This window comes from Scyliorhinus torazame, chromosome X, assembly GCF_047496885.1.
Source record: "Scyliorhinus torazame isolate Kashiwa2021f chromosome X, sScyTor2.1, whole genome shotgun sequence".
NCBI classification, from domain to species: Eukaryota; Metazoa; Chordata; class Chondrichthyes; order Carcharhiniformes; family Scyliorhinidae; genus Scyliorhinus; species Scyliorhinus torazame.
In genome coordinates this window covers 23,341,259-23,356,370 of record NC_092738.1, presented here as the reverse complement: position 1 = coordinate 23,356,370, position 15,112 = coordinate 23,341,259, and the positions used below count along the sequence as shown (strand labels likewise).

At 50.3% G+C, this 15,112-nt stretch overlaps 1 protein-coding gene across 4 annotated transcripts in view; it reads left to right on the top strand.

Annotated features, from left to right (window-relative positions):
* LOC140405399 (transmembrane protein 198-like) overlaps positions 1-15,112 on the top strand; it is a 133,130-nt gene that overhangs the window by 55,147 nt on the left and 62,871 nt on the right. The window contains exon 1 of one of the 4 annotated variants that reach the window (XM_072493756.1): positions 7,734-8,030. The exons of 2 other annotated variants lie outside the window; for them this stretch is intronic. The gene's annotated coding sequence lies outside the window, so the exon portion shown is untranslated. Of the gene's footprint in view, positions 1-7,733; positions 8,031-11,396; positions 11,544-15,112 lie in introns of those variants that run through there. One more of the 4 variants, XM_072493755.1, reaches the window with a different exon arrangement.

Below are 15,112 nucleotides of genomic sequence, written 5' to 3'. Positions count from 1 at the left end.
CGGTAGAAGTGCGGCTTGCACTCCGCGCAGATTTGGCAGTCCCTGGTGACAGTCCGGACCTCCTCGATGGAGTAGGGCAGGTTGCGGGTCTTGGCGAAATGGAAAAAGCGAGTGACCCCCGGGTGCCAGAGGTCCTCGTGGAGGGCTCGGAGGCGGTCCACTTGTGCGGTGGCACATGTGCCGTGGGACAGGGCGTCAGGAGGCTCGTTTAGCTTCCTGGGACGATACAAGATCTCGTAGTTGTAGGTGGAGAGTTCGATCCTCCACCTCAAGATCTTGTCGTTTTTTATCTTGCCCCACTGCGCATTATCGAACATGAAAGCCACCGACCGTTGGTCCGTGAGGAGAGTGAATCTCCTGCTGGCCAGGTAATGCCTCCAATGTCGCACAGCTTCTACTATGGCCTGGGCCTCCTTTTTGACTGAGGAGTGGCGGATTTCGGAAGCATGGAGGGTACGGGAGAAGAAGGCCACGGGCCTGCCCGCTTGGTTGAGGGTGGCCGCCAGAGCTACGTCAGACGCGTCGCTCTCGACCTGGAAGGGGAGGGACTCGTCGATGGCGTGCATCGTGGCCTTTGCAATGTCTGCTTTGATGCGGCTGAAGGCCTGGCGGGCCTCTATCGACAGGGGAAAAACTGTGGTTTGGATCAGGGGACGGGCCTTGTCCGCGTAGCTGGGGGCCCACTGGGCGTAGTAGCTAAAAAAACCCTAGGCAGCGCTTCAGGGCCTTGGAGCAGTGAGGGAGGGGGGACTCCATAAGGGGGCGCATGCATTCAGGGTCGGGGCCTATAACTCCATTTCGCACTACGTAGCCGAGAATGGCTAGACAGTCGGTGCTAAACACGCATTTATCCTTATTGTACGTTAGGTTAAGGATCTTTGCGGTCTGGAAGAATTTTCTGAGGTTGGTGTCAAGATCCTGCTGGTCGTGGCCGCAGATGGTGACATTATCGAGATACGGGAATGTTGCCCGTAAACCGTACCGGTCAACCATTCGGTCCATCTCGCGTTGGAAGACCGAGACCCCGTTAGTGACACCAAAGGGAACCCTTAAGAAGTGATAGAGCCGCCCGTCTGCCTCGAAGGCAGTGGATTTGCGGTCGCTAGTGCGGATGGGGAGCTGGTGGTAGGCGGACTTGAGATCCACCATGGAGAAGACCTTATAATGCGCGATCCTGTTTACCAGGTCGAATACGCGTCCAGCTGCGTAAACCTGTTGATGGTCTGACTGTAGTCGATGACCATCCTATGCTTCTCCCCAGTCCTTACCATCACTACTTGAGCTCTCCAGGGGCTGTTACTGGCTTCAATGACCCCTTCCCTCAGTAGCCTTTGGACCTCTGACCTAATAAAGATCCGGTCCTGGGCACTGTACCGTCTGCTCCTGGTGGCGACGGGTTTGCAATCAGGGGTGAGGTTCGCAAACAGGGAAGGCGGATCGACCTTGAGGGTCGCGAGGCCGCAGACAGTGAGGGGGGTATAGGGCCGCCGAACTGGAAGGTCACACTTTGAAGGTTACACTTGAAGTCTAAACCCAGGAGTGTCGCCGCGCAGAGGTGGGGAAGGACGTAGAGACGGAAATTTTTGAACTCCCTTCCCTGGACTGTGAGGTTTGCTACACAAAACCCCTTTATCTCCACTGAGTGGGAACCGGAGCCCAGTGAGATTTTTTGATTAACGGGGTGGATGAGGAGAGAACAGCGCCTTACCGTGTCGGGGTGTATGAAGCTCTCCGTGCTCCCAGAGTCGATTAGGCAGGACGTCTCGTGGCCGTTGATGAAAACAGTTGTCATAACGGTTGAGAGTGTTCGAGGTCGAGATTGATCCAGAGTCACTGAGGCCAATCGCAGTAGTTGAGAATTCTGTTCAGGCAGTGTGTGGTCGGCCGAGCTGGGGTCCTGGGGCCCCATCCAAGATGGCGTCTCCCATTGGTCGCACATGGCTGGGGGTGCACAAAATGGTGGTGCCTGTCCCTCAAGCGTGGCGTCCGTGGAACAAGATGGCGGCGTCCGGGGTCCGCACGTGGCCCTGGAATATAGAGGTGGCGGCGACTGCTGGCCACACGGAGCCCGTGGAGAAGTTTGCGGTGGTGGTCCGGATTCGCCGCTGGAGACCGCGGCAACTGCCCGGGCCTGGCATACCCCCACGAAATGGCCCTTTTTGCCGCATCCCTTGCAGGTGGATGCACGGGCCGGGCAGCGCTGGCGGGGGTGCTTGGCCTGCCCGCAAAAGTAGCAGCGGGGCCCCTCGGGGTTGCCAGGCCGCCTTGCAGCGCAGGCCTGTGGGGGAATGGGGGAAGTCTCGGGGTCTGCCGCTGCGGGTTCCACGCTGCCCAGGGGCTGCCGCGCGGTCGGGAATGTAGGCGCGGGCATTCCTGGAGGCCACATCCAGGGAGCCTGCAAGGGCCCGTGCCTCCCTAAGACCCAGGGTGTCTTTCTCTAACAGGCGCTGGTGGATTTGAGATGGAAGCATACCTGCCACGAAAGCGTCCCGGACTAAGAGTTCTGTGTGCTTGCTCGCCGAAACTTGCGGGCAGCCGCAGCTTCTGCCCAACACCAGGAGTGCACGGTAGAATTCCTCCAGCGATTCCCCAGGGGTTTGTCGCCATGTTGCAAGCAGGTGCCGGGCGTAGACCTGGTTTACCGGGCGAATATACTGTCCTTTTAGCAGCTTGATTGCTGCATCGAAGTCTTTCGCTTCCTCGATGAGGGTGTAAATCTCTGGGCTCACCCTTGAGTGCAGGACGTGCAGTTTCTGCTCTCCTGTGGGTGCGTTTTCGGCCGTCTCGAGATACCCTTTAAAGCACGCCAGCCAGTGCTTGAAGATTGCCGCTGAGTTCGCTGCGTGGGGGCTGAGTTGCAGACACTCCGGCTTGATTCGGAGCTCCATCCTTTCTTCTTAAAAAACTAGTTTATTAAATTGATGCGCGATCAATGACCACTAAAGCAAGGTTGTAGTCCAACTGAAGGCTTTAATAAGCTAGATGTTTCCCCAGCAGCTCAGGTACAGAATGAGGGCTGCTGGGGCGGCACGGGCTCTTATACCCCGCCTAGCAGGGCGGAGCTATTATACACTCTAGCCAATAGCAAGCATACAGGTTCTACCAATGGTACTCTCAGGTACCGTAATACCTATAATACCACACCCTGTAAATTTATTTCCCTCGGAACGCCCATCCGACGCCCTTTTGAAATCATTCACCCTCTCCGCTTCCACCCCCCTCGTAGGGAGCGCGTTCCAGCTCATTACCGCTCGCTGAGGAAAACAATTGGTCCTTCTATCCCCCCCCCCCGTATCTCCTGCCTAAAATCTTTAAAAAAAATTAAATTTAGAATGCACAATTCATTTATTTCCAATTAAGGGGCAATTTAACATGGCCAATGCACCTAACCTGCACATCTTTGGGTTGTGGGGGTCAGACCCACGCAGACGCAGGGAGAATGTGCAAACTCCCCACGGACAGTGACCCAGAGCCGGGATCGAACCTGGGACCTCGGCGGCGTGAGGCAGCAGTGCTAACCACTGTGCTACCGTGCTGCCCCTCCTGCCCAAAATCTTAAGTTGGTGTCCACTGGTCCTTGTACAATCAGCCATTGGGAACAGCTTTTCTTTGTCTACCTTTTGTAAACCTGTTATAACCTTGTTCACCTCTATCAAATCCCCTCTTCAATCCCGTTTGAAGAGGAACCACTTAACAGGGTTTTTGCTGATCTAGGATGCTAGCAGCAATAACCTTCATTGATATGGCACCTTTCATGTAGTGACAATGTCTCGAGGTGCTTCACTGGAGTATTGCCAAACAAAATTTGACACCGGGGCCACGCAAGATGTTCGGGCTGGTGTCCAAGAAAGACGTTGGTTTTGGAGAGTGTCTTATCGAAGAGAAAGAAGCAGAGAGGTTTAGGGAGCGAATTCTAAAGCTTGGAGCCCGGGCAGCTGAAGGCACGGATGCCAATGGTGGAGCGACGGGAATCGGGGATGTTCAAGAGGCCAGAATTAGGGGAGCGCACAGATCTCCGGGAAAGATTCCCTGTGGAGCAGAAACATTGGGACTATAACAGGTTTCAGCCAAAGTAAACCATCCCAAAAGGAATTTCATCTTAGAGCAGGAAACATGAAAATATTCCATCTCAGCAGACCTGCCAGCATCCATGGAGAGAGAAGGGAGTTAACGATTCGAGTCTGGATGACTCTTCGTCAAAGCTTTGTCGAAACATTAGCTTCATTTTCTGTCTCCACAGATGCTGACAGGCCTGCTGGGATTGTCCAGTGTTTTTTTGTTTCTGATTCCAGCAGTAATTTGCATTTATTTTAGCTTTTTATATTAAAGTAGTCCATGTTGTCCCCACTGCTTCATGGAAATTGGGGCCTTTGGCTTGGGATTGAGTGAGGAACAAACCCAGTGAAACCTTGGGAATGAGATTTATAACCAGCAAGAGTGAGTTAGGCTTCCAAGGAACCTAAAGGGATAGATCTGTCAAAATGAGTCGCATTTTGTACAGTAAATATAAATGATGTGAACAATGTGGGAAATTCTGTTGAATGGAGACCAGTCGCATTTGGAGACAGGGTTTTAACTTTGAAATCTTTTTTTGGAAGTGGCTGCAGGCATTAATTCAGTGCGGCACCTTCAAAATGAAACCAAATTAGCTGACGCGTACAGCAGATTACTACTGTGGCAGACAAACTCTCCCAGAGTATGTCTGAAGGAGCAATGAAGCGGCTCGTCAATCACGTGAGGTTACTAAACTCCAGGACTTAATGTCTGGCCTTTGCCTGAACACCCTTGTCAAATTATTTTTAAACTATCACTCTTTTAAGTCTCCCTAACATCACCAGGCTGTCGCTTTCGAATCAGATTGCACAGAAGGAGGGCATTCAGCCCATCATATTTATACTAGCCCTTAGAAAAAAAACAATTAGTTCCACTCCTCCTCTGTGCCCTCCCCATAGTCCTGTATTTGTTTTCTTTTGAATTAGATATTGTGGTCCTAAAATTAAAAAGACCACGGGGGGGTTTCCCTGGAAGCCGCGTTTTCCGGCTCGACGCACACCCACCGGATGCGTGGCAATTTGGCGTGGCCAATCCACCTCCCCTGCACATCTTTGGGTTGTGGGGGTGACACCCACGCAGACACGGGGAGAACGTGCAAACTCCACACGGACAGTGACCCAGGGCCGGGATTGAACCTGGGACCTCGGCACCGTGAGGCCGCAGTGCTAACCACTGCCCAACATGCCGTCTCACTCACTCTTTTTTGTCCAAATTCCTGAAAAGAGGTTCAGATATGTGCTGGAAAAAGGCAATGAAATACCACAAAGCGAAACGTTATGTAGTCTGTGCTTGAAGCAAATTGATTTTCCAACTTGACTCCGACCCTGTATTTAAACTAGAGGCTAAACCGACGCACACTTTCTCACTAAACGTCTCCACCTCCAGCGCGCTCTTTTCTGTTCCCTGCCCGAAATGGTGAACGGAAAATGGCTCTGCAGAAATCTGGCCAAGCTTCTTCCTGTTCTTTGTTCTGCGTCGGCGCTGACCTGAAGCGATTGCTGGAAACCCGCTCGCAACACAAAAACAGCCTTTTTCCCCTCCGCTTGATGATGGGTCAAAGGTCAGAGTTCATGCTGACAACTGGTCCCAGGTGCAGTTCATAAATCATGGCAGCACCAGCACGGTGGCTGAGCGTAAACAGGATGTGTCATTTTGTCGCCGATAACAATACCTACAGTCAGGGGCCTTCCAACAGGATTCCTTAATTAACCCTTTAGTCTGCTGATGGTTCACTGCTAGGTGTAAAACTGAAGAGGGCCGAGAGGAGGAAATGAATCCAAGGGTGGGTCCAGCTCTTGATTGCCATAGTCAGTGACATCAGTAGCCCTGTGGATGTTGTCTGATGGAATGATTGGGCTTGACTGCGATGCCCCAGTGGTCAAATAACCCAGCACTCACTGTGAAGGCTCACAGCATGGATATCTGCCTCTAGCCTGGACTCTGTGGCTCTCCCGGTTCATTCTGATTTGTGACACCAAACGTTCAATGGCGGAGGCATGCAGGAGGAGGGGTTGTGGGGGGCGGGGGGGGGGGGGGGGGGGGAGGGGGCTTCAGAGGCACCACGAAGCCGTTGGAATGTAATTCCAGTCCTGACTATGTCACCAAAGGCCATTCACATTCACCCTCCTGCCCTGAAGGTGATGACTCCTGAAAGGTGGCAGGGGGGCACCATGGTTAGCACTGCTGCCTCACAGTGCCAGGGACCTGGATTCGCTTCCGGCCTTGGGTGACTGCCTGTGTGGGGTTTGCACATTCTCCCCATGCCTGTGGGGAGGCACATGATTCCTTCTTCAACCATCTAGATTGACAAGGGCATAGGCAAATTGAAACACTACCACCTGGAGGTTCCCCTCCAAGCCACGCACCAGCCTGACGTGGAAATATATCGGCCGTTCCTTCACTGTCGCTGGGTCAAAATCCTTATCTCCCTCCCTAACAGCACTGTGGATGTACCTACACCACATGGACTGCAGCGGTTCAAGGAGGCAGCTCACCACCACCTTCTCAAGGGGCAATTGTGTGCAGTTCTGGAATCCACATTATAGGAGGGATGTGGGAGCACTGGGAAAGGGTGCAGAGGAGATTTGCCAGGATGTTGCCTGGGGCTGGAGAGTTTTAGTTATGAAGAGAGATTGGATAGACTGGGCTTGTTTTCCTTGGAGTAGAGGAGACTGAGGGGGGACATGATTGAGATGGATAAAATTGAGGGGCACAGATAGAGTAGACAGGAAGAAACATTTCCCCTTGGTGGAGGGGTCAATGAGCAGGGGGCAGAGATTTAAGGTAAGGGACAGGAGGTTTAGAGGGGATGTGAGGAAAAACCTTTTCACCCAGAGGGTGCTGGGAGTTTGGAACTCGCTGCCTGAAAGGGGTATGGAGGCGGAGACCCTCATAACATTGAAGAAATATTTAGATGTGCCCTTGCGATCCCAGGGCCTATGGGCCAAGAGCTGGGAAATGGGATTAGAATGGTTAGCTGGGGGTAGCGCGGTGGCGCAGTGGTTAGCACTGCTGCCTACAGCACTGTGGACCCGGGTTCGAATCCCGGCCTTGGGTCACTGTCCGTGTGGAGTTTGCACATTCTCCCCGTGACTGCGTGGGTCTCGCCCCCACAACCCAAGGATGTGCAGGGTAGGTGGATTGGCCGCGCTGAATTGCCCCTGAATTGGAAAAAATAATTGGGTACTGTAAATTTTTTTTTTTTTAATTTGGTTAGGTGGTTGTTTTTGACCAACACAGACTCGCTGGACCGAAGGGCCTTTTCTGTGCTGTATGGCTCTATAACTGGGGACGGACAACAAATGCTGGCCTAACCAACAACGCTCGCATCCCCCAAAAGAATATTAACATCAAATCCCCTACAGATCCCCAACCCTCTGAAGTATGTGTGCCCCTCCATTACTGGCCTCTAACCGTTGGCAGCCCTGCGGTCAGCTGCTTAGGCCCTAAGCCCTGGAATGCCCTCAATAAACCTCTCTGCTTTTCTCTCTCTTCCTCTACGACACTCCTTACCCTGCTGACCCGTCCTGATCTCCTTATGTGGCTCTGTGTCACATTACGTTTGAAACACGTGTGTGTGTGTGTGCGGTGGGTGGAAGCGGTGCTTGGGGCTGGGTTGGAGGACGTCTAGAGATTGTAGAGAATTGTTCGCTAGCCAGTACCTGGCACGGAAAGCAGAATAAAGTCTGGTCTGATGTAGTTTCTCACTGATGGATAAAGGGGTCTTTTTGAAAAAAAATAATAAAACCTTCCCCTCTCTTTTTTTCAAAAATGAAAACCATATGTCAACAGTCTTGTTCTGCACTTGGTAGAAAGCTGCAATCTGCAGCAAATTCTCCACAGTCACCCTGTGTCCGTAGCTAAGCAGTTGATTGCAGCCTGTTTTTCCTGCTCATTTGGGAAGGAGCTGTGAGCTGAGACATTGCCCGCGGAGGGTATTGAGACTGACGTTGCTGGGCACAGTTGGGTGTGAGGTGGTGAGTACTTTACCAGCCTGTGTTTGAGGAACGCCTGTTTCCTTTCCTTATTGAAGTGTCCCTGATTTCATACAAATTATGCTTTTCATATGCCCTGAACAAAGACCTAAACAGTGTGTGTGTGTGCGTGTTGATGGGTGGGGAGGGTAGGCTCTGTATAAGCAGGGATTCTGATGTTCCCTGTCTTTCATTAGACCCCCCTCAGAGTTGTTGGCCACCATATGGAAAAGGAAATAGAGGCACTAAGATTCATAGAATCTTACAGTGCAGAAGGAGACCATTCGGCCCATCGAGTCTGCACCGGCCCTTGGAAAGAGCATCCTACTTAAGCCCCACGCCTCCACCTTTATCCCCGGCACCCAGTAACCCCTCCTAACCTTTTTGGACACTAAGGGACAATTTAGCGCGGCCAATCCACCTAACCTGCACATCTTTGGACTGTGGGAGGAAACCGGAGCACCCGGAGGAAACCCACGCAGACACGGGGAGAACGTGCAGACTCCGCACAGGCAGTGACCCAGCGGGGAATTGAACCTGGGACCCTGGCGCTGTGAAGCCACAGTGCTAACCACTTGTGCTACTGTGCTGCCAAATGGATCAATGGAGAAGCAGTGGCAGATTTTAAGGAGGTTATATTGGCTACTAAGGGAAGGACCCATCATCCGTGGTTAACTAAACGAGTTATCGGAAAGCACAAACGCAAAGAAAAGAGTGCACAAAGATGAGTGGCAGGTCAGTTGATTGGTCAGAGTGTAAAGGACAGCAGAGAATGACTAAAAGGTGAATTAGGAGAAAGAAATTAGAGTATGAGCGGAACCTAGCTAGAAATATAAAAACCGATGGTAAGAATTTTGACAGCTATTTAAGCAGAAAAAGAGTCAGTAAAAGCCAGTGTTGGTTCTCTAACAAGCAGGCAGTTAATAGCAGATAAAGAAATGGCAGATGAAATTATCAAATATTTTGTTTGTCTTCACTGAAGATACGACAAACATTCCAGTAATCGCTGGAAAGGAGGTGGAAGGGAGAGAGGGACTTGGTGAAATTACAATCACTAGGGAAGCTGTACTGAACAAACTGATGTAGCTGTGGCTGACAAGCCCCTGGGTACTGATGAACCACAAACCCAGGTCTTAAAACTCAGGGTAACCTGGAAGAGTCCCCATGGTTTTGTGAAAGAGATATTATGTTTAACCAATTTATTTCAAGGAGTAACATGCACTGTGGATAAAGGGGTACCTGTAGATGTACTGTACTTGGATGTCCAGAAGGCATTTGATAAGGAGCCACATCAAAGGTTATTGTGGAAAATAAAAGCTCATGGTGTAGGGGGTAACATTGGCATGGATAGAAGATTGGCGGACTGGCAGAAAAGAAAGTGCTCATAAATGCGTATTTTTCTGATTGTCAGGATAGGATGATTAGAGCACAGCAGGAGTCTGTGTTGGGGCCTCAGCTTTTTTACAATTTATACCAATGAGGGGAGCAAAGGCATGGTAGCTACATTTGCAGATGACACAAAGAAAGGTAGGAAAGTATGTTGTGAAGAGGACATGAGGAGGTTGCCAACAGATATAGATAGGTTGAGTGAGTGGGCAAAAATCTGGCTGATGGAGTATTATGTGGGAGGAAGTGATGAAGTTCGCTTTGGCGAGAAGAATAAGAAAGCAGAGTATGCAGCAGGAGAACAAAGAACAAAGAAATGTACAGCACAGGAACAGGCCCTTCGGCCCTCCAAGCCCGTGCCGACCATGCTGCCCGACTAAACTAAAATATTCTACACTTCCTGGGTCCGTATCCCTCTATTCCCATCCTATTCATGTATTTGTCAAGGTGCCCCTTAAATGTCACTATCGTCCCTGCTTCCACCACCTCCTCCGGTAGCGAGTTCCAGGCACCCACTACCCTCGGTGTAAAAAACTTGCCCCGTACATCTACTCTAAACCTTGCCCCTCTCACCTTAAACCTATGCCCCCTAGTAATCGACCCCTCTACCCTGGGAAAAAGCCTCTGACTATCCACTCTGTCTGTGCCCCTAATAATTTTGTAGACCTCTATCAGGTCGCCCCTCAACCTCCGTCGTTCCAGTGAGAACAAACCGAGTTTATTCAACCGCTCCTCATAGCTAATGCCCTCCATACCAGGCAACATCCTGGTAAATCTCTTCTGCACCCTCTCTAAAGCCTCCACGTCCTTCTGGTAGTGTGGCGACCAGAATTGAAAACTATACTCCAAGTGTGGCCTAACTAAGGTTCATGCCAAGGTGCAGAGGGATCTGGGTGTTCTAGTGCATGAGTCCCAAAAAGTTAGTATGCAAGTACAACAAGTAATTAAATATGCAAATGGAATATGGTCCTTTATTGCGAGAGGAAGTGAACAAAAAAGGAAGGACGTTGTGGCCATGGCTATAAAACGCGACTCGGGTTTGATAAGGGGCCTAAGTGGGGAACGGCCGACCGAAGCTGCACATACCCCATTTTGTACACTGAGGAACGCCGCTTCCCAGAACTCCTCAGTGTAGCGAGAGATCGGGACGCCATTTTTAAATGGCATCCCGATCTCCAAGGCCCCCGCGCGACCTCCGACCCGCGCAGGGCACCTCCGGCCTGATTGCAAGCACACAAAAAAATGCCAACCTGGCAGTGCCCACCAGCTGGCAGTGCCACCTGGGCACCTGGGCAGTGACAGGCTGGCCCCCTGCCAGGTTACCTCGGGAATCTGCACATTAGAGTGCAGATTTGCTAGAAAAGTGATCCCGCCCACAATGGGCGGAATTTGCACTGCAAAGTCTCGCGAGATTGCGTTATATCTCGTGAGGCGTTGCGAGCTGGGCAGATCTCGGTCACCCGGCTTCTATCAGCCACGCTGCCCCGCGCGCGGCGAGCTACTTTTCAGCTGCAGTGTGGCCGTTGGATCGCACCCGAAATCAGGGACATGGAGAAGTAAGAAAAGGTCAACATTAAAACTCCATTTTCTAAGCTTATAGATTTACACTTTACAGAAGTATTTTAAAATCAATGCCCTGTAGCATAAGTTGCTGGTGACAACACTTGCTCAGTGCTCTATTACTGACATAGCGTAAAAGAATTAAGCTTTGGGGGAAATGAGGATCATTTTTAACCGTCAAATTGAGGTTTGGGATAGCCTGGGGGAGACTACATAAACCGGCTGAGCGATACGGTGTTTGGGCAGGTGGCTGTTGATTCAGGTACAAAAGAAGACTCCTAATTCTACAGCATGTGTGTTAAAGAGTGGCTCACATTACACAGTCTGAGGCCATTGTAAGCTGCTTGTTGCAGCAGTAAAGTCCGACTGTGTTTAGCAGGTTGCTGTCTAATCCGGTCAGAGCTCTTAATTAAATTAAAAGCTGGCTAGCTGGAAACGCAGCAGTTGTTTGATCAGCAGGACGAGGGACTCCCTATGTGTGACTTGTTCTTGAGGCTCAGTCGGGGACGGAGACTCTGCAACAGGCACTGCCATGGTTCCCAAATCATGAGGTCCTCTGCCTTATAGACGGTGAGAGTTGTTTAAGGTTTTGGCAGTCGTAGATATTGTACCATGTATGCATACTGCCCATAATTGGATGGTAACAGTTTTGAGTGCATGTTGAAAAAGGGTTCTTGGTGCCTATCACAGCTCTACAGTGGCATACAAATATGCCTCTTTTTTTCTGTGACGGAGAAATTAAGAAAAACTTGCACTTGTAACTTGCCACATTCTTGTGTTTGAATCTCTCCACTGCCTTAGCCCTCTCGCTATCCCAGAAATTGGGGACCGGTTTAGCTCAGTTGGTTGCACAGCTGGTTCGTGACGCAGATCGAGACCAACAGTGCGGGTTCAATCCCCATACCAACTGAGGTTATTCATGAAGGGCCTTCTCCACCTTGCCCCTTGCCTGAGGTGTGGTGATCCTCAGGTTAAATCACCACCAGTCAGCTCTTCCCCCTCAAAGGGGAAAGCATCATCTGGGACTCTGGTGACTTTACTTTAATCTCCTCCAACTCTACAACCCTCCGGGTTCACAGTATTCCTCCAATTCTGGCCTCCTCAGCATCCCTGAAATTAATTGCTTCACCATCGGTGATCGTGCCTTCAGCTGTGCGAAACCTCGCCACACTCTCTCCTTCGCTTTCTCCTTTAAGGTGCACCGTAAAACTCTTTGATCAAACTTTTGGCTCCCTGTTCTAATATCTCCTTATGCTGCTCAGTGCAAAATTGTTTGACATAGCACCTTGAAAATGTTGCTGCATTCAAGCTGCTATATAAATGCTAATTACTATGCCATTGTGCACACTGCAACATTCCACAAACAACAATGAGCTATGTGTCCAATTAATCTGTTTTTGATAAGTGTTGATTGAGGGAGGAATGTTGGCCAGGACAAGTCAATGCAATATTCGATTATATTTTCCTCTGTACATAAAGTTAAAGAAATATTCTTTGTGATGTTTGCTGCAATGGAGAATCGTAGAAGCCCAACCGTGTTGGAGGAGGCCATTCAGCCCATTGAGTCTGCACTGACTCTCTGAAAGAACACCCTAATCGTGGCCGACTCCCCGGCCCGATCCCCGAAACCCCACATTTTATTTTATTTTTTAAATTTAGAGTACCCAATTTTATTTTTTTCCCCAATGAAGGAGCAATTTAGCGTGGCCAATCCACCTAACCTGCACATCTTTGGGTTGTGGGGGTGAAACCCACGCAGACACGGGGAGAATGTGCAAATTCCACACGGACAGTGACCCAGGGCCGGGATTCCAACCCGGGTCCTCAGCGCCGCAGTCCCAGTGCTATCCACTGCGCCGCATGACGCCCTGCCTTCTTGAACTGCTGCAGTCCATGCGGTGTAGGTACACCCAGAGTGCTGTTAGGGAGGGAGTTCCAGGATTTTGACCCAGTGACAGTGAAGAAACGGCCGATATATTTCCAAGTCAGGATGGTCAGTGACTTGGAGGGGAACCTCCAGGTGGAACCTAAGGGGAGCATCCCAGGTATCTGCTGCTCTTGTCCTTCTAGATGGGAGTGGTCATGGGTTTGGAAGGTGCTGTCTGAGGAACCTTGGTGAGTTACTGCTGTGCATCTTGTAGATGGTACACACGGCTGCCACTGTGCGTCGGTGGTGGAGGGAGTGAATGTTTGTGGATGGGGTGCCAATCGAGCGGGGCTGCTTTGTCCTGGATGGTGTCGAGCTTCTTCAGTGTTGTTGGAGCTGCACTCATCCAGGCAAGTGGAGAGTATTCCATCACACTCCTTGTTAGACGTTTTAGTTGCTATGATATGAAGAGTCTAAAGTTCTGTTCCTTTTTCACAAACACACATTTATTTCCTTCCAACAGCCTTTGCACAAAACTCTCACTTTACATCACCTGACAGAGGCCACCTGAAGCCCCTTAAACATAAATGAGACAACTAATTTCAATGTCTCTTAACCCATTACTTAACACTGCTGACTTCTGACTTGTGGGGGGGGAAGAGAAATGAAAGAAAATTCCTAGCCTCTGATCTGGACTTGAAGCCACAGTATTTATCGAACTAGCTAGAATGTAAATAAATGTGTTTTCCACAAAAGACCATTGTCTGCAACAAAATCCCTTTACAATAAGGAGCTAATGAGATAAAACTGGGATAGCAGAATTAAGAGTGGGGACCTGTATTTATTCCTGTAATGCTTTCTACTGTTAAACCAGCTGAGATTGAGCAAATCTCAGAACAGCTGGACCTGATCACGGATTGTACCTGGCGTGTGATGGATTGGCTGCTATTGGCACCATATTTACCCAGTGAGAGATGTGGGAAGACTAATTTCAAAAGTGCAGATGGAAATATTGGAGGCAAATATTGATGCAAAAAGAACATGTGATTGCTTTACAATCATCCACCTTTTCAAGCAATATGCGTCGCAGCATTTCAAAATCTTTGGCAGGGAAATCTTTACTGCGGTCAAATTCCAGTCACCTTGGTAATTGGCTATTTTGGTTGTGGGGGTCTCTGAGGAGAGGACGCTTAAATAGCCTTTTGGAATGCAGCGTGTTCAGCATCGCTCAGGGGCACCATCAACGAGGGGGTCCCCTGGATAAAATAAATAATGCTTCAAGAAAGGTCTCCTCAGCACAGAAAATAAATCTTGTTGAAGCTCATATTCCCCTATGGGGAGCATCCATTTTGTGAGGGGAGCAGGGCTGTTTTCAGCTACTCGAGGCAGCAGTGAATGTAAACCCCTGGAACTTTGGCAAGAGCTGTCGGGATTGCACAGGAGGCTATCGATCCGATTGCCGGTGCTGTGTGCAGTGTCGAATAGCTATTCCAAGCCTCCCAGCCAAAGAATGTGAGTCAGGGCGAGATCCTGGAATAAGCACGTGAGGGAGAAGGGAATAGAAGGTTGTGATGATCGGATGAGAGGAGGCTCGAGTGGAACTAAACATTTTTAAAAAGAGATATAGGAGCAGAATTAGGCCATTCGGCCCATCGAGTCTGCTCCGCCATTCAATCATTTTTATTTATTTATTTTTAAAAATAAATTTAGAGGACCTAATCATTTTTTCCAATTAAGGGGCAATTTAGCATGGCCAATCCACCTGCCCTGCACATCTTTGGGTTGTTGGGGTGAAACCCACGCAAACACGGGGAGAATGTGCAAACTCCACACGGACAGTGACCCGGGGCCGGGATCAAACCCGGGTCCTCAGCGTCGTGAGGTAGCAGTGCTAACCCCTGTGCCACCCCCGCCAGTCGAACATGGCTGATAGGGCAGCACGGTAGCATTGTGGATAGCACAATTGCTTCACAGCTCCAGGGTCCCGGGTTCGATTCCCGGCTTGGGTCACTGTCTGTGCGGAGTCTGCACATCCTCCCCGTGTCTGCGTGGGTTTCCTCCGGGTGCTCCGGTTTCCTCCCACAGTCCAAAGATGTGCAGGTTAGGTGGATTGGCCATGATCAATTGTCCTTAGTGTCCAAAATTGCCCTTGGTGTTGGGTGGGGTTACTGGGTTATGGGGATACGGTGGGGGGGTGGGTTTGGGTGGGGTGCTCTTTCCAGGAGCCGGTGCAGACTCGATGGGCCGAATGGCCTCCATCTGCACTGCAAAT